Source organism: Thunnus albacares, chromosome 12 (genome assembly GCF_914725855.1).
Source record: "Thunnus albacares chromosome 12, fThuAlb1.1, whole genome shotgun sequence".
Taxonomy (NCBI): domain Eukaryota; kingdom Metazoa; phylum Chordata; class Actinopteri; order Scombriformes; family Scombridae; genus Thunnus; species Thunnus albacares.
Window position 1 is genome coordinate 19584374 of NC_058117.1, and position 23780 is coordinate 19608153.

General features: G+C 38.6%; 1 protein-coding gene and 1 long non-coding RNA gene across 2 annotated transcripts in view; both read left to right on the plus strand.

Annotated features, from left to right (window-relative positions):
• The window catches only part of b4galt2 (UDP-Gal:betaGlcNAc beta 1,4- galactosyltransferase, polypeptide 2), a 190867-nt gene that overhangs the window by 122056 nt on the left and 45031 nt on the right, over positions 1-23780 (plus strand). The window lies entirely within an intron of this gene.
• Positions 3213-23193, plus strand: LOC122994259. The gene is made up of 3 exons (XR_006406544.1): positions 3213-3222; positions 4174-4176; positions 23104-23193. It is a non-coding gene; the product is annotated as an uncharacterized LOC122994259 (long non-coding RNA).

Below are 23780 nucleotides of genomic sequence, written 5' to 3' on the forward strand. Positions count from 1 at the left end.
AATGTTTTTGATGCATCATTGCACTAAGGAGGGTAGGCTTTTGGTCCTGTCTTGTTTGTCTGTTAGTTGGCAAGATATCCCAAAAAACTAAGTTAGTTGTAGATTTCACTGAAATTTGGTGGCAACTGAAGTAATCATCCAAGGTCCAAGTGATCCATTTTTGGTGTGTGTGCAAATCCAGGTGAGAGGAGTTATCTAAATACTTCTGTTTTATTAAAAAATAACTAATAATAACAATGTTGAAATCCAGTCAGATTATTTCCTTTCCTTTCTTTTTGATGGAGTCATTTAGAGCTACAACTAATGATTATTTTTCTTGATTAATCAATTAAGCGTTTTGTCTGTAAAAATGCTCATTATAATTTCTTAAAGCTCAAGGTGATGCCTTCAAACGTCTTGCTTTGTCCAATCAACAATCCAACATCCAAAGATATTCAGTTTACTGTCATGTGTGACACATGAAAGCTTCAAATCTTTGTAGTTGTAGTTGCAACCAGCAGATGTTTGTTGAAAAATTATTTGAATTTCAAAGTAGAGGGTTATAAAAAATGTATTTGATTTTCAAAAAAATGTTTTAAAAATCCATTGCTAGCTGTTGGTCATGTTTTTGCCCAGTTTTTGTGCTTTTGAGAGTATTTTAACCAAATATCATCGCTGCTTGATACAATTTCTTCAGAGAAATTACAGACATAAATAAGGATGCAACTCATAGGGACTGTGTATAGAACAGTATTTCCATTTACAACTAAATTCATATTATTACTACATGAAGTTTGGACATTTATGCTGTGTTCCCATGAACTATTGCACCTTCCTCCGTGAAAAAAACATCCACTATTTTTTCAAATAACCAATTCTGAGGATTGTGGCTTTGGAGTTGCATGCATGTGCTCTCTGAATACTTTCTAGATCATTTCCTCATTGAAGTTCTCTCATTCCCTCATTCTTTCTTTACTTCTTCCCTCCTACTATACCTCCAGCTAAGCTTTCTGTTTTTCCCCGCATGGATTGCATTTTTCCTCTCCCACTGCCTCCACCACTGGGTCGGTAAACCGGTGCTGACAGCTGGAGTTCAAACTCCAACCGAGCCACTTGACTGAACATTCCTCCAGGAGCGTTTCAGTAACCGAATGTAACCGTCAGCCGAAACAATTCCATCATCTCAAGAGGAATTGTGGTTGAAATACAAAACATCACATTACAGTAGGTCTCGTGTGCAGCTTGTTTGCGGAGCGCTCCTCAAATGAATTGGATCAGAGGTGAGGCGCTCCCTTTAGAGCAGCAGCACGTCCGGTCCAAGACGGAGGGGAAGTGCAGTACAGTAATGCAGTACAGAGCAGTTGTAAGAGGTAGTTTGTGGTTCAGCGGCCGTATTTGAGATTAAACACTCCAGTGGGTTGATTATCTTTCCATGAGTGAAGGTGAAGTTCGCACACGAACCTACAGTGTGCTGCCAAAATGTTGGATGACTTTCCTCTGCCTTATTGCATGTACACGAACACCTGCACAATATAAAGAGGTTCAAAACAACAGTAGACAAATTTAACACAGTAGCTTGTTGGATCAAATAGCCCCCCCACACCTTTCCATACAGCGTTGACCAAACCAGTCGCACACTGAGCACAGTTCTTTATTAGTAAGCTTAATCTTGAAGCAAAATAAATGTGGATGAATAGAGTTGTCGCTTGCTGTTAATATAGACAGACCTCATGGGGTTTAAATTTATTTTGTCAGTAAAAAAGAAACAATGATTTTATCCTTTTCTGAGGGGGCCAATCTTCCGACACAGCGGCATGTCTTTCATAATAGTATTTATTCTCCAAACACTCTGAGACAGTGCTGATTGTCATAATAGTGTTTGTTATTGTGCTGTATAGCTCCTGCGAGTGTCTTTAAGTCAGAGCATTATGTTGTGTACGCCTCTGCTGCATTTTAGGCATATATTATCAGTCTGTCATTACAGGATTTGTAATTAAGCTTCAGCGCTGAATCAAATGAAGGGGAAGAGTATTGTATTCCTATATGATTATGTATGTGTGTGTGTGTGTGTGTGTGTGTGTGTGTGTGTGTGTGTGTGTGTGTGTGTGTGTGTTTACCTTCAAAGCCCAAAGTTGAGAAAGTAAAGAGCTGATCTGTCATATCAACATCTTCAATGTTTCTGGCTTGTGTGCTGAGTAAAAATGTGAGAACACGCTAATTAATGTGATCAATCATTTATTAATCAATCATTTATTAATGATCACACAACCGAGATCAGTGGGATTTGCTTTCAGAACAGCATGGAGGGTAAGCTCAATTCAACAGTGTCGATAACATCAAACATAGACGGATATCAGCATCTCATCAGCCACATGACCGACACAACAGACAATATTCACAAATTAACACAAGATAGAAATCACAGATAATATTTACAAGGTTGACACGGAGGTTTTAAGTGAAGGTACATCTGTCAGCGTTAGTGAGAAGAGTTCAGAGTCCATATTTTAGTGGGCAGGGACTTGTAGCGCCTCCTAGAGGGCATCAGCTAGAAGAGGTGGTGAGCAGGGTGAGAGGGGTCAGAGATGATCTTTTTTGCTCTTTTGATTGTGTGTTTAGTTATTCAACTGATGGGAGAGAGGTGCCAATAATCTTGGATGATTTATTGACTTAGTGCTGCAGTTTTTTGCGTGTGTGACTGTTCGTGCTGCTGTACCAGACTGATATGGATGAGGTGAGTATGCTCTCAATGCCGGCTATGTAAAACTGAAGGAGGAGGTTTTTGTTTTACTTTGAATTTTTTGAGCTGTCTTAGCAAAAACAGTCTTTGCTGGGCTTTTTTTTTTTTTGGTAATTTAGTCTCAATTGATGTCCCAATTGAGTGTGTTGCTGATGTGTGTGCCAAGAAATTTGTATGAGTCAGTGACGGTCATGGGTTCTCCAGAGATGTGAATGGGGGTTTAAGGGAGGTGGCTGTGCCTGAAGTGTATAATGAGTTCTTGTGTTTTAGATGTGCTGAGCTGGAGGTTGTTATCAAGGCACCGAGTGACTGCTTGGGCTACCTGCTCACCTGAGTGATGTGAAAGTGTTATAAACCACGATGGAAAGGCAAAGTGGAAAAAATATATTCAAGTATTAAAGTGTATTTTGGCCAGTTTCCTCAGGAGACATTGTAAAGGAATGAAGGGAACGTAAAGGAAAATGGCTTTAGACTGTTTGGTAAGATTTGTAGACAAATGAGATGTGGAACTCTTTGTTCGGTGTGGGTTTTATGAGATGAAAAAGGTTTACAGTTTAGAATAAATGTACGTTCAGCAGACCTAAAGAGCACAGAGGTGACATAATTCTCCTGAAGTGCAAAACAAAACCTTGTGTTTAGAAGCTGTTTATATGAGATCACTTAGGTTTTTCTTTTCTCTTGTACTATTTCTCTTCCTTTGTATTATAATTTTCTTGGTGATCAGCAGCTTTTTTAAATATTGTTTTTACTTTTGCAAGAACTTATTACATTGCGATCTTACCTTAATGAGGTAAGCTGTTCAAACAATTAGCCCTTCGTTAAAATGCAGTAAAAAGCACAGCGTCAACAACTTGACTGTGAGAAAAACAATCCTGCAGGACATTTCAATATATTTAACCGCTTCATTTTTACATATAATTAAGTTCTGAGGACCAACATTTTGTTGTGATCAACGGTGTGCAGGATTTTCTGGTCATCATGCTGAAATCCTTGTAAGCAGATGTCACTACAGCTGGCTACATTGAACTTAAAGGTACCCTGTGGAGTTTTTGACCACTAGTAGCGCTATGGAGCACAGTTTTTGCAAGTGGTTTTGTTTATATCATGCACGCACAACAGGACGCACATGCACGAAATTCACATCGTCATCGATTTCATGCTATTTTACTGATTGACAGTTGGTGGCGCCAACAAACAAGGCAATGTGCCAACAGAGGCAGTGAAGAAGAATCCTGCTAGCAAGAAATCCTCAATAGCAGGATTTAATGTTTTATAAAGAAGGAAATGTATTAAACATGTGTTAGAGCTCAAGGATACACATAATGCATTTTGGTGAGAGACACTGAATGTATTCATAGCTTTTGTTTGCTTTCAAGAAAACGTCACAGCACACCTTTAATTTTTTTTTTTTAATGAACAGACAACCAAACATAAAGCTGTGAACCAATCACAAGATTGTAATATTATACAGTCGCAATGCAAACAGACAGCTGTGCCTGCTCGACAACAGCTACCAGTACATTTAGAAAAACCTGAATAGTAATGCGTAGTACGATGAAAGCGTAATAACATGCTGGATCATATTATATAATCATATGACATTATATGTGACACATTGGCTCGACAGCTCATTGAACTTTGTAGGAACTGTCATATTTATTTTCAACACATTTAAAAGAGTCTATGCCAGTTAGTTGGTTGTCTTATCACAGATCTCGTTGTCGTGGAACAAGCTGTCTCTCTCAAAATCTGCATCACTAACTTTTCCAACTCTGAGTCGAGTTGAGATTTCTCAGTCCTGTTTGATAGTGCTGGAGCATGTTTTTGCCTCACTGATGTCTCTAAACCATCAAAACGTCTTTGAAGAGTTGCTGTTCTCCTTCTGCTTCCATCATTAAACATCTGCCTTTCTGCATGGTAGCATCTCTGAAAAAAACGTGGCCAATATTCTGTGATCAGTAGGGCTAAATGATCTTATGAACCTACTTTACCGATTAAGTGAACATGCTTTGGTTATTTGCATTTCATGGTGTTTGAAGCCAGTGATGTTCTCTGTCTCATCTTTGCTACTTTGATCATCTGTCAATCATAAAAGTTGATTTCCATCATCTGCATCATTAAGTCACTGCTCTCGAAACTGGTGTAATACATAATAATGATAGAGAAAGAAAAAACGTCAGATTTCTCTAAGCATGTGAAAAGTGGAATATCTGTTACACTGACTGCTTAGCAAATGTTGTCAAGTTTAAAGTTTAGAGGGTGTTTTGACGACGTGAGAGTTTGCATACTTATTAAGTGCATTACTTCAAAGGCAGCTGAGTGCAAGTAAATTTCTTCAAGTGTATATACAAGATGCTGAGAGGGGGTGGATTACAGTACAATTATACAACTTAGAAAAAACGCTGGCAGAAATTTTCCTAGTTTTAAGACTGATGCATGAGTGATACATGTTATTGCAATGTGGTTTTGCATATTGCATGGGTCTCTGGTTACACATTTGCCTCTCTGCTGAGGCTGACAAAATGCATCAGAAAAATAGACAGCTGAAATGTCTGCTGGACAAAAAGTGCTGAAAGAAAGTATTACCTGTCAATATCATTAGAGATATATTGAGTTATAATATATTTTGGTATTACTGTTACAGACTCCCATATTGCATCAATAGAGACTATATGTGTGTATATATATGTATATATATATATATATATATATATATATATATATATATATATATTTTAGACATATTTTTAGACATATTTTGTTAAAGTTATTCCTCAAGCAGAAGATCCAAGCACTGTGTCAGGTATAAAAAATAAAAAAATATCATCACATACAGTTGTGTCAGGCAATCATGCTGATTGGCTAATTGTGGCAATCATACAGTACGTTTAGTAATATCTTAATCCGGTCCAGGAATGTTAAGGCTCTGGACAAGGATGGATTTACCAAAATCTCTATATTTTTCTCTAAAATGAAATATGCATGACTGAGTAAGTAACAATTGAACTTTAAGTTTGGGGAAAAAAACATTCTGAAGAGTTTAAAACTCAAAAACATTAAACGGATTCATCAGGACTTGGATCGGATTGGATCGTTAGTGTTGGCAACACAAGCAAACAACCCCCACGACCGTCTTCACATTTTGATTTAAATGTTGCTAAACTGTGATGATATGTAATATATAACAGGAACATGTCACATCAGTTTTTTTCTCACCCATTTCAAAGCAGTGAGGAAAGTACAGACAGAATCACAGACATCTGTTATGTGATATAACCATAACTGTTCAAACTTTGACAGAAAATTCTACCAAAGTTCATATAGGATCTAATCACTCACAGTAAGAAGCAGAATGAGAAACACTGTTTTGCCAAAAAATCTTAGCAGGGGACTCTGCTGACAGATTTGAATTTATTCAATGTATCCATAAAATGGAGATTTTGGCTTCTACAACTCGCAGATCAGGAGTTTTGAGCTGAAATGTAAATTTCTTGGTAAATGGTGACATGGGGATGCTTTCTGGATCCAGATCTGCACCAAAGACTAATCATTTATTCCTTTTCCCATGGCCTAACTTTCCACCATATTTTATTAAAATCTATCAATGAGTTTGAAAGATATCCGTCTAAATATCAAGCAAATAAAAACACAGAAAAACAAACAGATGGGACCAATTTTTTCTTTTTTTTCAAATAATTTGCATATGTACCAGCCTCTGCAGTTGTTTCAGATGAAACTTTCAGTGTATTTGTGTCACAACTTCATTCATTCACAGTATTATTTATGAGAAAAGCTTCCTGTTTATTTGGATTTTTAAAAAATCTTCTGAGTTTTACTGTTGTGGTTTATGGTGTGTTGTTGCTATTTCTCTATGATGATGGGATCCCTGCTTCATATTTTCACTGCATCATTATCCCTAATACACACACAACCACTAACACACTCCATTCCTGCTGTGCAGTAAGTTGACTGGCCACAATCTGGGTTTACGTGCCCCATGGGGCTCTATCCTCGCAATGCTCAGTCTGAAAACTCTTTATCTCCTCTCTGTCTCCTATCTCAGCTCTGTACTTAGCTATGGCAGGGCAAACCGCAGGGATATTACTTTAGTGGATGACAGAACAACATGCTTCCATCCACTTATGATCCAAAGGTTATATGGCCTCCCATTCACTACAAAACACATCAAAATAGATTATTTTTCTTCCTCTTACCACTTGCTTTTTGTGAAAATCAAAAATACGAAGAAAACATGCCTTGGTATTTTCGATTTGTATTGAAATGGCGTGCTTCACTGTGAAAAGAGAAGCAGCTTTATACAGCGCAAAGTACCCAAAGTACCTGTAATCACAGGAACGAATGACATTACATCTTTTATACAGCAGTTACCAGTTGGGCTGGGTGTTGAACGTCAAGACCTCTTTAGTAGCATTTTGTTTGTGAGTTTGCACCAACGAGAACACTTATAGAATCGTTCTTGTTTACTTATTTCGGGGGGATTGCACTGTTGGTCTGTAAATATCTCTCAAACAACTATTGGATTAAATTTTGTACAGACATTTCCTCTAGTGCCACCATGAGGTTAACAATTGTGTTTTTGTAGTGAAACATCTCAACAAGTAAGCTATCGGATGGATTGCCATGAAATTTGATACAGACATTTAATTTCCCCAAAGAAATCACTTTGGTGATTCCTTAGTTTGTCATTTAGCACCACCAGCAGGTCAAAATTTAAGTTGGTTTTTAACCTAATACCTGCACAACGAAGCCTCATTTGTACAGAACTTTTTCTATTGCTAATTCGCCAATATTAGCTATCATGCTAACACATTAAACTAAAACAGAGGACATTATACCCTCTAAACATCAGCATGTTAGTGTTGTCATTGCATTTAGCTCAAGTACAACCTCACAGAGCTTTTGCAGTCGTTGTGGTAATACAAAAGTAAACATATGCATTTAAGAAGACATATTTTGTTAAATCACAAAAAAGTTTTCATATGAAAATATTTGGTTTGGTTTGGTGAGCTGGGGGTTTAAGGTGACGACCATAAACCACAACAGCCATGGTTGGAGTCTGGCCAGAGACCTTTGTTGCATGTCATTCCCCTTCTCTTCCTTTGAAAAGGATCATTTATGGGTGACACATTGTCATGTCCATTTACAATACCATATTGGGTACAAATACAGAAAACTAAGTACAATAGCTTCCTTAAAGAAAGCTAAGTACAGTTAGCTTGTGAAATGCCGCTTTGACCAATCAGATTATTCAGCTGAAGCTTGCCTGTGTGTGAAACTTTATCATCCAGCATGGATGCTCCATATCATGAGCAATATTCAGCTAAGCAGTTTCCTCCAGCTCGGGTTGCAGATCCACGCCAAAGACATTTATGATCCTTTTGGCCTTCCGTAGACATCAAGTTAACATATGGCACATAATTCACTTAGAAGAGTTTCAGCTGAAGGCAGTAAAATTTATCTAGAATGATATTGCGCTTTTAGACCTCTCATTCCCAGAGCGGCCATGTTGTTGACCCCAGCTATACATGGCTATGAATAATATGGAGCAGCTTTAACATCCTAATAGATCATACTGCCTGTCTCTTCAGAGTACATCCACTGAACATTTGTTATAAAAGTGTGATTTATGTTTTTTCGCCTCATCAGGAGCTTATCGGCATCCAATGACGCACTGATAATAAGTGAAGTAAACCGTTCACTAATCACTAGATAATAAGTAAAGAGAAGATGTACTGTAGGGAGAGAGACCGGAGGAAGAAAAGAGATGTATGAGAAAGTTCCTGATGGCTGCTATGACTTAAAATATTTTAATTAGTGCTGATTAGGATTCATACCGCATTACACTGCAGCCATGTTACCAAAAAGCCTTGACAACTCCCAGGCTCTCTATGCCTCCCTCCTCTCACACCAACATACTAATTAATAAATCCTCCTTGGACAGCTATCGGCTTTGATTAGATCTTTATACTTGTCCTTACACCCTCATGATGGTAAGAACAGCTGATGTAAGCTTAATTTAATTGTCTAGAAGTGGTGCAACTTGCACTTGATTCAAGTACAAAAAATAAACATAACTGTTTTCGAAAGATGTCATAGGTTGGCTGTCAAACGTGAGCTTAGAAGCAGCTGGGAATAGCAAACAGTTTTATTCTTTTTCAAGGGACAATGCTGTTAATGACTGCGAGTAAGAGAGGATATGCTAATAAGTGATGTCTAACCAATGAAGCAGATGACAAAATCTAATTGTCTGATGAAGCATCCCCATCATTAAAGACTTTGTGACATGAAAGGTTGTAGCTCTTGACCCAGGACAGCATCAGCCGAAGGAAAGAAAGGCAGAAAGAAAGAAGGAAGGGAAAGGAAGGATGTGGAGTAATACTCATGGCCTCATCCCCGTCTTTACCATATAATATAATTTTCCTTCGTGGTCGCACTTACAAGTAGATTATTTGTTTTTGTTGTTTATGTGGCAGGCATTCTTCACAGTGGTGATTCTCAATTGGAAATGTGTTTTCTCACCTTCTTCTCTGACAACAGTAACAGTACATTTTCATGGGACAGAATCCCACAGGAGGAGACCAAAGAGCTCTAAAGCCTGAGTCTTGGGGTGAGACTAAATTTCTAATGTCAGGCCCTCTGACTGATAAAAATGAAGAGCTCTCTTCTTCACAGGGTTTCGTCTCACTGGATGGGTTTTCATTATGTGACCTGGTAAAAATCACAACAGAAGCTTTTGGGTGCATGTGGAGGGAAGCCTCAAGGTGACAGTTTTTTCTGAAGTCAAATGGGAAATCTAGTCTCGCTTCAGAGGTACAGGCTCAAGAAATGGGGTCTCAATTCATGACCCAGGCTTAAACAATAAATAAAACATAAGCTGTGATGTTATTTTGGAATCCACATGAGCCCAGGTTGGGTCCTCAACTTGTCAACATGCTGCACTAATCAATATTTTTATATTAATAATGGATCAAATGACTGTGTGTTATATGAAAGGAGTCACTCCTAGTAACAAGGCCACGTTATCCAACCCTGCTGTTCCTCTCAGCTCTGTGGAGCATTTTAGCTCCTTTCAGCTTATTGTTTTGGTTTTACAGCCTGCAACTTTACTGTTTTGGTCTCACTGCTTTCATCAATTGTTTCCAGCATCAGCAGAAAGAAGTTTTTACTGAAAACATTTTTACTTTACGTTTTCTTCACAAATACTTTTCATTATCTTGTGAGTTTCACAATAACAAACACCGCACAGACAAAGTAAGCAATATTAGCAACTAGCTAGTTAACATGTAGGAGCATTAAGCAGATGCACAGCTGAATACTTTTCTGAGGAACTGGTAGAGACCAAAACGATGGTGAATATTGGACTTATATACGTCAGGTGGACACAAACACTACTCCAACAAATGTAGATGTTGCTCTGTGTCTGGATGGAACAACTCAACAACAAGCCAAACATTGCCTATTTACACTCCAGCAGACATGGAGCTTGCTAGCATTCACTGGGAACTGTGTTTCTGTCTGAGTAATGTAATATTTTTAAATACAGTTATATAATAATCACTCTCCTTTGAGCCATGTTACGGCCCATAATGACTACTGAGAAAACTATCTGGGCCTTTGCCTCGCTAGATACTGCGATATATTCATCAGCTAGTCTGTCTGCTGTTTGATGCTTGGCAAGTGAGAGCTTTTCAGAGCTTGTTTTTCCAACAAATCGCTAATATGTTTCTACTGGAAAAAGACTGATGAGAGTGACTCTGACTATAGTAAATATGTGGGTTGTTAAACCAAAACAATGAGCTAAAAGAGGCTAAAAAAGCTCTGTAGAGGTTCACAGTTGGATAATAATACCTCAGTTTCATCTAATCTGCCACTTTCCCGTGTTTTATGTGACAGATTAAATATCTTTGAGTCCTTTAATTGAGGAAAAAAACAGCAGATCAACTGACAATGAAAAAAACCATTGCTTGCAGCCCTATACATACAGTACATATATGTATATACAACATCACAACTCACTCTTGATGTCTTGAAATCTAGTGGTGAACTGTGCTATGGTGAACTTGAAATTTTGATTTGTTCATAATATTTGGCACTACCACAAAATCTGTCTTCAAGAAATAATTTAATAGAAAAAAAAAAAAACAATAGCAGGAAAATAATGATACCATCATGATCTCATAATCAGCTTGTCATATTTTTGTCTCTTATAGTAAGAAGAATGTTTCCAGATTCTTCCAGTGCGACAGGAACATACAGTAACTCATTCTTCATTTGCTTCAATACAAACTCACACACACACTCTCTAACACACACACAAGACGAGCAATGTCTCAAAGTGATGGAGAAATTGGAGAAGTTTCTACCATTAGTAGGGCGAGGCAGATGGTGTCCCATATTGGTCCTGATGGGAAGTGGGGAAGGATGAGTCATCTGACTGTATCGAACTGCTGATTTGAGGGACATGCAGCGTGTAACCCAGCCTTTGTGCATTTGTTCCAGTGTATGTGTGTGTGTGTGTGTGTATTACCTGACATAAAGAGGAGGTGGAAACCGGAGAGAGAAAGATTGAGTCCACAGCAGGAGGGCAGGAAGGTGTGATATGAGCATCAAGTTATGTTTCCATGTGGCACAAGTTTTAAGCAAACTTCTAATTTTTTTGTAAAATAAAATGAGAGTTAGTGTGTGTTTCCATCAACCTACTTTATGTAACTATTTAGGAGGATGTGACATCACATCTCATAGCGTCTGAGATGGCTTTTTTTTTTTTAAACGATTGCAGTAAATGAGCCCGACACTCATGTTTCTATCTGGCATTAAGGTGACATAGAGGGGATGACGTACATCAAGGGCCTCTGTCTAGACTTGAAGATTACGTGTGCGATTACATGAACTCCTGACACCCCTGTTCTATATATTCTCCATCTTTTTCTGGTGGAGCGGTGGCCTGTAACAGTGAGTGGCGTCAAGTATTAGTGATCAATTCTTAATCAGTCAATTGACAGAAAATGAATTGTGAACAATTTTGATAATAAAGCAAAAAGGCTGAATATTTGTTGGTTCTAGCTTCATAAATGTGAATGGAGGAAAGGGCGGGTCTAAACGTAAGAGGAGGGATATGGTGCTATCATGATGGCGGGAGGCATGAAAATGACGGTTTTCAACGATTTCTACAAGTGTATCTGTTTACTTCAAACCTCACACCAGGATACGGGTCAGATGAAGTATTACGCGGCAGTAACAGACACCTTAGCTTAGAGTTTATTTTACATAAAGTAAAATAAACTACGGTATTAATGTATTACGGTAATAATGTACTTTGTTGTTTCCTCCTTGGTAATAGCGTTATTCCTTTCATAGTTTTATTGTAGTTTTATTACAGTAAACAAAGTTTGGAATCACGTTTGCATTTATGTTACTTGTCATATGTAATTATGCACATAGACCAGATATAAGCTTATATGCCTGATAGTGGAAGATTATTCATAAAGAAGCTACTATAAGCCGATTTCCTTCATACTTTTTTTTAATCTTGTTGTTGTCTTCTTGTTTTTGTCTTGTTGATGTATTCAGCCACCACATCTGTTGATTCCTTTCATGTGTTTCATGTAGAGTTGTTTTACCCCATAATAGCTGTTAGAATTAGTTTTCAGGCAGATGCAAATATACTTAAAAGTAACTAGAAATGAGCATGAAAAGTGAATATCTTTCAAAATTTTCTCTGTCTCTTTCAAGGTTTTCTCTATCTATGAAATGTTCTCACCTTTTTCACCCCTTACCTGTTTGCATCCCTGTAATAAACTCCTACATCTTGTCTGTTTTTCCCTTAGTGGATATTTGATATGCATTGTTTGTTGTAAATGCATTTAGGGGCTTTTTGTTGTTTTTTTTCTTAACTTTTTACTGTCCAGCTTCATGTTCAAAATGAGTCAGAGCAGCCTGGAGCCTGATAGCTAACACTGTAACAAAGGTGATTTGGAGGATTATAGTTTCCAGCTGAGAGTGTTAGAGTTTGTGTGTATTGACTGCCCTTGATGCTGGAAAGGTTAGATGTGATGAGGCACGCTAGGGCTGTGAAGCCTGAGAGAGAAAATGAGAGAGACTCCTCTCCCTCTGGAGAGCTCCCCTCTTTTGGTTTTTACAGTATCACAGTTGTTTTTGTCACAACCAGAGCCCCATATGTCTATGAGAGCAGGTCTGGCACAGCAGGTCAAAGCAACAAGCCGCAGCAACCATCTGGCCCCATATTTGTCAAATGTCAGGTAGGTTTGATTCTCTGCCCTCCACCTCCCTGCCACTATCCTTTGTCATGCCACTCTTCCTGACTGCAGATGTCAGGTGGCAGCTCCCAAGTACAGTATCTGTGCGTGTGTGTGTGTGTGTGTGTGTGTGTGCATGTGTGTGTGTATGGGGGGGGGGTGTGTTTTCTGTATGAGTCTGCTTTTTCTCTGAGTGACACATGCCGGCCAACTCCTGCAGGGCAGTACTAACCTTTGCTGTCATTTCTCTTGGCAGCTACTCTGTCATCATCATCATCATCATCCTCATCTCATTCTCTCTCTCTCTCTCTCTCTCTCTCTCCCTTTATTTCTGTCCATCAATCTTTTGTTCTGTCTGTATCTCTCTTTCTGACCCACTTCCTCTTTGGCTTATGCTGTCACGTTCATATATCCATTTCAACGCTAGTCATTCTTTTCTCCTCTCTCCCTCTTTCTTACTTATGCTGTCATGTCAGGACGCTGTTAAGTGTATTCTAGTTTGTAACACCACACAGTATGCTCTCTGTATCTCATGCCTGCAACTATGCAGCTTGTTTTCTTGGCGTCATTACAGCAAAATAAACCCAGATTTCGGGGCGCCTAGCGGCATTCAGACTGACATTACCTCTGCATGAAAACACAGCAGGTGTGCCAACGCAGAGAGCTCAGGCAAAACAACACAAGGTGGTCTGGGAAAAAAGTTGAGCCAAGCTCATCTTTTGCTGCAACGCAACCAACGTCATCCGGAAAGGCACTGGTTTGGCCAATCACATTCATGCAATCACACATTCCTGGTGGATTACTTTGTAACGTGAACGCCGTGTTTCAGCTTTTTACCTTGCGACTGTCACAATGAAAGATAAAACAGTTGCTGTCGTGATTACTTTCCAGAGTTTTAAAAGCCTGTCCGAATATTACACTGAATATTACTATTAATATTCAACTGTTCTGTCTGTCTGATAAGCCTTTAAATGTATCGTATTTCATTGTCTCACCGGTACCTTTAACAACACGATCCCACCAACGCAGCCTCTTGCATTGTTTTAACACAAGGCTGTTTTCAGTCTGAATGTGGCCTAATGGGCCCAAATATACTCAGTGCTTCAATACAGAGGGACGTGGGAGGCTGATGCTAACATAATGTAGACAATGATGCACTGAAAAGATAGCAAGGTTGAGCCAGAAACTATAAAACCTCACTCACCAGCTAGAGGGAAAGATATTACAAACATTGTTCAAATCTCATAGAACCTCATTTTTATTTCTAGGGGATATCCAAATGTTTCCAAAGATAACAAATGTTCCAGGCTGCATATGGGGGAAGTCATAAAAACATTAAGTCTTGGCTTAGAAGAATTCACTCATTGTAAACATCATGTAGCCTAAACGGAGACCTGGAACAAGCTGATACAATATATGAAGGTGGGTGATATGTATAAAATCATACAAAAATTAAATAAACACAGGGTTTTGTCTTGACTAATCCAGCATATTAAATACCTGACATATCAAAGTACCTCATAAACATCAAATACCGCCACAAAGTTGTCCTGCTCATTAATTAGCAACATTGCCTGTGATGGCTTCATGCCCTGACAAATTTCTTATTGACCAATTTATTTGTCTGACAGTATATTTAGTCATTTCACACTTCTCTAATGTGATTCTATCAGACAGTGGAACATGAAAATAATTTTTCTTTAAAGCTACTCAGAGGAAAAAGGAGAAAACTCTACAATGCCCATGAAGAAACTGTCAACCAGTGCAACAGTGTGGCCCACTGATGTGTTTTTAATAGTTTTTAGACAAAAATAGATTTATACAGTACAGAGGAACAAAGTAAACAAAACAGTACATGTTATCACAATGAATTATTCGCCGGTTGTGTTCTTTTCATGAGGTTTGTCGACAAAAAACATAAATAATATCACTAGACTCTTCCAAAATGTGTATGTATTTTTATTTGGTTGTATATTTCATGTAGGTACTGCAGATGGTCGTGCAGACTATGCAGTTGTTTGAACTTTGCATAAATGGGACTTTTTTTAGATGGTATTAAATGTATTCAAAATGCATTTCATGTTTTTCATTTTCTACTGGTTTGAGTATTCTGTGTGAATTTGGGCTCAACAATAAATCACACCATATGATGAGATTTTCATTTCCAGTGTTATTTCAGCTTCGGCCTCTTGAGAATATCTGACCTTTCAAGTGAACCTTTTGAATCATTATAACTTTTAATTAAGAATAAAACCATTGCATTTACCTTATGAGTCAGTGTATCATACAGTGGGCAGAAGAATTTTGATTTTCACAAACTCTATTTTGCACATAATATGAAATATAAAACACAGAACAGTACAATACTCAATACTAAATATGTTCTCCTCTGACATTTTTAATTATGTGCTGAATCCTCCACACAATAACCCAGAAATAAAAAGAAAACAACTAGTTTCACTTTTTATTTCCATACGGACATCTTGGTCGAGATCCCTGCAATAAAACAAAAGCTACTGTATACAGTATATATGAGTGCTGTCCTGTACTTATTTACTCACAACAAATTACTTGCTTCATTGTTTCAGTGCAGCAGAGCAGCATATCATCACCGGCTGTTGTGTTGATGTTGCCCTGATCTGTGGCTATTGACTTCACAAAGGCGGAATGGTAATTGAATTGCCCGCCGGGGCCCGGCCTTTCGCTTTATGTGGAAGCTCCTCTGTGTCCAGACTGCCAGAAAGTCATTACAGCAAATTAGTTATTCTGGCCCCATGCCAACTCTGTCGCGCTCTTCCCTCCTCACTCTTTGCGCTCTATGCCAGGCTCTCATAAACCAGGAAACATGCAGTTGCGAATATGATTGAAGACTGTAAGGTTATGAATTAGATATACATATGCTGGTGTGTTTGAGTGTGTGTGTGTGTGTGTGTGTGTGTGTGTGTGTGTGTTTGTGCATGGTTGACTGCAGTATCTAATCAAGCTTTGATGAGCCTCCTGTTTCCCAGGTGGCGATGGAATGAAGGTATCATCATCTTTTATTAATAACGCATGGGTGAGTGCATTTAGTCACAAATGTTCATACAGGAACTAATGAACACAGCAGCTTTCTTTCTCCTTTTCTCTCTCATGTACTTTTCTAATACCTATTAGCCATTTGCTAAGCCCTGATAACCTTTAAAATACTTCCTGTTGCTACGCCTGTCAGGCTTTGTATCGCGCACGGCACATATGCAGTTTACAACGATAACAGTGCCAGATTTACCACCAGAAATTGGCTGAAATGACAACTGTTGCTAGCAGATTGTATTAGCTGTATCTAGCATGCTAATTAAGCTAACATTAGCTCCAGCTCCAGTCAGCATCCTCACCAGCTGAAACAGCATTGTTCTTATATTGTGGTATAGAGCTATTTAATCCTACTCTAAGTATGATACAGAAAAATGTACTGTGCTTGGCCTACATTGTTATAACATACTGTTATACTTACTTTGTGTAAGGTAATCGTATGTTTTCACTTTTTGCTCTTTTACAAGAGAAAAGGCTTTTAGGATGAGAACTAACTAATGTGTTTGGTGAACTTAAAGACTTCTAGAGTTAGTTTGCTCAGGTTGTTGGAGTGTTAACTTTCCCAAATCCAATAAAAAGCAGGGGAGAGTCACATAAATGACCCTACTTTCTGGTATAGTAGCATCCAGGACTGGCTTCCGCATAGTGCACTACACAGTGGATGTGTTAGTCATAAACAAGGCTTTTTATAACCTCGAAAACAAATGTAGTTAGTCAATGACATGCTCCTGTGATTTGGAAGTAACACTTGGTTGCTACTGTTGGTAGTTAGCCAGACATGCTAATGATTGCAGCTCAAACACATAGTTTAATCCATTCATTATACTTTTGCTCTTACTATTTTGCTCTTACTGCAGCTCACAGGCACACGGCTTCAATCATGGATGTATTATAGAAACTGAATACTGGACTCAAAGATGGCACCCATTCACTCTGAAAACTGCTCGTTGAGCGCATAAGTTAGATCAGTCTTCTAGCTTCTGGGTTTGCTTCTGTATTTTACGGTTAAAATTTTAAATTTTAAATTTTCTCAGCTCAGGGAAAGTTAAATCAATATAAAACTTTCATGGATTAAAAATTCATAATACAAATAATAATAATTGACTTTGTTTGCTGTTCGAGGTTTGCAGTTTTACCGTGCAGTACCGCAAGTGGCCACTAGAACAAATCGGCAGAAAGGCTGAGTAGCGACGCCGTATCCAGCTCTCTTTAGTACATCCATGAGAGAAATCCAAAGCTTAGTTGCGATTACTGGCACAACTTCAACTATTTCCGAGGTGTCTGAAGTCTGAAGAGGTCGAAACTTGAGCAACACTTAACATGAGGCCATACTATTTTATTTACATGTTCTTTGTAATGTGGCATATGTTGACCCTGATGAAGGACGCAAGCCGAAACACGTTTTTCTTATAATAAACTTGTTGAGTACTACAAGTGTTGCTGGAGTCTTGACCCCGTCAGAAATCCAATGCTTGACAAGTCTGACATATTTATATATGCCATAGTTATGTTCGCAAAGCTATGATTTGTTAATCACTGTTTAGGGGAGGGGTTTAGCGAACGGTGTATTCTCTTTTCATCATGAAGATAACTAGCTTTCACACACACATATATGCACAGGAAACCATGAACACACTTGCACGCATTCAACTGTGAGATAAGGTGAAATCTCTCTACCTCTCCTGTGGTCTCTCTTTCCCCGCACTGACTTACCGGCCAAATGATAGGATGAGAGGCCCCACCTCCATCTATCTGCAGGAGACTGATAAATCCTGTCACACACACACACCGAAAATGTGTGCACGGGCATGGACACATTATATTCAAACACACATAGACTCATTGTCTGGTGACAATCATTCAGGCAGGGCACTGGCTGGTCCTTAATCCATCTCCATGGCAACAGTCCAGGTGTGTTGTGAGTGTGTGTGTATGGTGACCAGACCTGGGAGAGACGTATATGTTGCTCTTCATCAGCCAGCACACACACACACACACACACACAAACACACACAAACACACACACACACAGAGGGAGCAGCGATGGATTTATCTGGTGATACTCAGATATGGCTGATAGGGTTAATTGGTTTTCAGAGGGCATGTAGAGGGAAAGAGAGACTGACACTGACCAGATTACTGTTGAGACACCAGGAGAGAACTGCCGGAGACAAAAAGAGCAAGAAGCATGAGAGGAGCAGAGAGAAAATTCATGTAAGTGATGACATGAGAGCAGGAAGTGCTGGGTAGAGGTGAGGTGGAAGAAGATTTACCTTTTACTTGAGGAGACGGAGAGAAGTCAGAGGTTGAACACAAAAGGCAAGAATGAAATACGCAAAATTAAATTGAATTTGGCAGCTGTTTGTGTCTTTAATTATGTTTTGTTTTTGTGTCGCTGCATTAAATGTAATATTTCAGTTTGCCTTTTAAACCCATTTTCTCACGTTTAATCAGACACCATAACTGTGCTCTATATTTAATTGAGTTGGGATGCATACAGCTTCAATTAGAGTCCTAATGATGCATCCTATCAGCATACATGTACATGTGCAACTAAAACTTCCAGTACAAACATGCCAAAGATATGTTTGAGGTAGCTTTCAATCATATCACATGATCTTCATGCTCTTTCACCCAGGGACCTTTGATGCATGTCGATCTCGATCTCCCTCCTCTCATATCCCCGTTATCTCTCCACTGTTGACTGAGAACAACTAATAAGGACATAAATTACCCCAAAACACTGAAAAAGCTGCAGTGGTTTCAAGGTCAAGAATGAACTTTGAAACTCACGTATGAGGTAATTTAGAAACAGTGATTCCATTATAGTTTGTCCTCCAGAGGGGCAAGTTTATTTTTGAACTGCCCACACACTGTCTTTAAAAATCTAATTTAAGACATCCTTCATCAAAAATGTTTGTTTTTGCTATGTGCTTGCGTTAACAGAAGTATCACTTTCAAATATCAATATAAATATATATAAATATAAATATGCCTCAACAAATCCAGCATCTGTCAAGCTTTAGTTTGAATCCCAAATATTATTGTTCATTTAAAAATAGCAATATGTTCCAGTAGTTGTTTTTTTCATTTCCTTCTTCATGTTATCTTGTAACTTGGCAAAATGAAAAACCTCAAGCAAGTGTCCACTTGTAGAGCAGGAGGAACACGCTAAGAGGGGGTTGCAAAGGATTTAATATGGACGAATAAATCTAAATCATGAGTGTTAGTTTACGCTTGACTGTCTAAATATAGACGACACCTCTCAACTTCCTGCCAAAATGTCTTCTTTCCAGGAGCGGCCATCTTGCTTGTGTGATATTATTTGGAGTCAGAGTCTGCGCAGTAGAGTCGGGCGGTCACAGCTGTCATCACACACATACCAGAAAAATGCACACTTGGACAAACATCAGCATGATAAGAACTACCTAAAATGACAGAAACCACCAAAAATTGATTTGACGTGTACTTTGATTTTTTAGTTTGGCTCATGTCCCATCCGCTAACATGGAGGGGGTGGGACTTATAATCTATACTGCAGCCAGCCAGCAGGGGGCGATCCAGATGTTTTGGCTTCACTTTTGGGGAGCTGTCATGACGTCCATCTTTGTATACAGTCAATGGTTAACTCACACATGCTGCGTTAAACTTGTCTGCCAGAGTACATATACAGAAAACAGTAATGCACAAAGATGCACCACTTCACTGTATATTTTTGTTCACTTTACAAGGTTTTTCGTCTCTTTAATCTTTGACTTCACAAACCTCACTTGAATTTTTACAGTAACAAAATAGTACTTCTGATGGCAGTAGGGAAAGAGAGGTCAACAAGGGCATGATAAATGACTGCTTGAATGTAGAGTAAGAGTGGAAAACCTTCACTGCGGCCTCTACCCACCCCGACTGAAGTGGTTCAGTGTATGTGGGTTTGAGGACCAGTGTTGTAAACCTCAGAGCCCCAGTGCTCTTTTTAACAGAACTAAAATAGAAAATAAAATAAAACAAAAATGCTGATTATTCCTTTCTTAAAAGATTGGTCTTTTCGCTAAAGATTCCTAAAAATTACCCATTTGCTCAATGATCTTGCAAGAGTAGCTGTCACTTTTTCTCAATCTTATCTTGTGACAACTCTCCATTGGCATCCCCAGCTTCTTTTGAAGTAGCATGTTGAATAGTGTTGTTTCGTATTTCTCTATTTCCCTGAGCAAAACTGACCAACAGGTTTTTTTCAGACACTGTAACCGAAATTTACACGTCTTTGCTTTGCCCTGAAAATGCTGAAAGCAGATGTGACTGAAGAGCTTTCCATCACGTTCAACAGGTGCATGTAGAAGAATTTCTAAGGCCTTGAAAAACCTTTTGAAAAAGAAAAAAGTTTTAAGAGCACATTGAGCTTTCAGGACAGCTCAGATGTTGATGGCATGCATTTTTCAGCAGCTTTTGTTTTGCAGTCAGTTTTATCCTCCAGCTTGTTGAGATGGTTAATTATCGATTTCACTGAAGTTGATAACCAACTCCAGATGGTCCAAATCTCATCTGCTTAGTACGTTAAAAGGCTTTGTAATGAAGCAACTTTTGGAGGCATTGAAATATTTATCAATGTTGGTATCATTTCACATTGTTCCTTACAGCCTGTTTTGTTTTGAAATATTCCCCATCAGGACTGACTAAACACACATTTCTGTCAGCGCTGCCCTGCCTCGCACACACTGTTGCACACATTACGGGATGCTGCCAACAACCACAACAGGGAGCGCTACAACCACAGTTTCCTGCTGTCAGTCACTGAGCTGCTGTAGTGGATCAACTGGACTTGTTGATGGCAGATGATGAGTGTTTTCAATTCAATTACCCCACCCATATTTTCCCAGACAGCCAGTGATCCACCCCAGTGGTTTTCCACTCAGGAGGGTCAGTCAGAGGTCAGCGTTTCCAATCGCTTCCTGCACTTAATCCCAGTTATCAAGCAGCCCTGATTTATTCAATATCAGTCATCCGTGCTGATGCTAAAGTTTGTCTGTAAAATCTTCTGTATCTAGAACTGCTTCTTTTTAAAGCTGCTCTAATCAATAGTTCTATATTAACAATGCATCAGATAACTAATGTACATGTAATGTGAAAAAGGTCACTTGTAGTGATGAACTCACAGAGAATATTCAACTCCAAGGAAGCTAACAAAGGAATTTTAGCATCTTTCAGCTAATTGTTTTGGTTTTACGGCCCACAACTTTGCTGTTTGTCATTCTTTATGTTCTCATCAAGCAGCTGTTTTCATTGAAAAAGCTCAAAAAACCCACTACACTCAGCACACAAGCATCAGACAAATAACGTTATAGACTAGCTGGTGAACGAAGTGGAGCATTTAGCAGCTAAAGGTATTTTGGCAGACGTCAAAACAGCTTAAAGAAAGGTGAATATTGGATTTCGCCACTCGACAGAAATAGGACCCCTGAATAGGAACTGAAAACACATCCGCTATATCAATGTTAAAAGTTCGATGTTTACAGAGTTTACAGCTCGTTGCGATGCCCCCAAGTGAAACATAAATTGTAGCATTTTAAGTACAAACAAGAAAATTCAAACAGAAAAGTTTGTGAGAGAAGGACACATGCTGTGTGCTGCTGTTACTTCAACCCAATAAGATTGCACTTGGATGTCCCACTTTACATCAGGTACACAGAGATCCAAACATGAATATGCAAAATAAATTTAAAAAATCCAAATCCATGTCAAACGAAGTAAACACACTCTCAGAACAGCAGTTTGTTTGTTTCCAGCATTTAAAATTCAGGTCAAAATTTGACTGTGCAATAGAGTTAATGAACTAAATAATGAATAATCACCAAAACTGACATGTAAATAATGTTTGCAGTTGTTTGTTAGTGAGGGACTCACTTAAAATGTTTCATCACATCTAGTTTTTGTTTGTATGGAGGTTAAATGCACTTATTGTAAGCCACTTTGGATAAAACCGTAATGTAAAAACATCAGCGCACAATGGTCCTGATTATTGATAAATGCTAATTACTGCACAATGAACTAATTAAAGCCTCTATAGACTGTGTGAATGAAACAGGCCTGGCCAACTTTTAATTCAAATAGCATCCCTGCAAGGCAGCGAGGCTTTCAGAACAAAATCTGTCATAGTGACGAGTACCTGTTCATTTTGTAAATTAATTAAATGACGAATGCAGGGAAGTTGCAGAAACACAGTGAGGACTGTGCAATACACTTAACTCATGACTGAGGTGCTTTGTAATTTCAAACATGCATCAAGTTTAATGACTGTCTCAGGATCTCTGTGCTTGTTCTCTCGACTAACTCAAGAAAACCAAATTTGTGACACGCACACAAACTTGTCACCCTTGTCAGTTAGCTCATTTACACAAGGCTGAGACTGCATGCTCACATGCATATGCACACTGCATTATGTACAGCCTGAAAAAATTAATGGAGCAGAAATGTCCTTGAAAGTTAAAAGATGCCGGTGAATTTGCAAATGAGGAGCCAAAAAGCGCCCTTGATATATTGGAGGAACCCTCTTTTGCATTTCACCCTGTCAACATATAATTTGTTGATTTGTCATATATTAAAACATGAACGGTTTTACTGTCCCATGTGGGCCACTGGTGGCAAGTTGTGGCAGAGCAGTTCTTTCCAGTGCATTCTGGGTGAGAAATAATGGGTCTGGTTTTGGTCAGGAAACAACAGCCTAAAGCTGTAAGGGGGGAAAAAACTGTGAATTGCAGCTGGCAGCAGGGGAAAAATGCACAGTCCACAGAAAACACTGTGTCAACAAAATAAATCAGCCAATATTGAAAAAACTCAACAATGGAGTGGTGGGAGATGGACTGGTTTGAACACAGAGGGGGAGACTGCATCATGCTCTTCCCTATGGCTTCTTGCCTCTTTATGTTGTGAGATCTTAAAAAAGTGTTTGACATTTGTAATATTTAATTTGAATCACAGATATGGGTGTATATTCATATGCGGCAACACTTTATTTTACAGATCCCTTAGTTTCCTACTAATGTCCAGTCATTTTTTTTCTAATAATTTCTTAAAAGTAGCTGCTATGTAACTGTTCATTCTTAGGACATTTGTTTGAAAGGGTTATGTAATTTGGTAACGTAAGTAAGTATACAGGAAATGTGCTTATTGTAGAGTTCCAATCAATCCCATTGCCTCTGTGTAACCACAATACTTAAATGGCCTGTTGAATATAATGGGTGTCAGTTTACCTCACATCCTGCAAGTGGTCTGAAGTTGCTTATGGCAGGAAGTGATTAGGAAAGATGCAGGGCGTCATAAAGCAAAGATGCTGGGAGGTTCACACAGACGTCTTATTAAAATATATAAATAATGACCGCAATAACGCTTAATGAGGTTAGGAGCACAAAAAGAGGGCTTGGTTTTTCTAAAGACGTATAAGATCATCTGCTGAGAGCAACACAGCTGAAAATCTCTTTCTTTCTTTCTCTGTTTATCCCTCTATCCCTTGCCCTTTCATTTAATTTCTTATGCTCTCTCTCTCTGGGGAACACACAGACAATATGAACGGACTTTTTAAGAAAATTTGAGCATGTCCATATTGATTGTAGCTTGCAGCACAAGAAAAAACACAAGATCCACATCAGGGAAGAAGCTTTTTGAGGAAAAATCGACTAGTAAAAGTAGAACATTTATTAATTATATACACTACATTAAATATTATT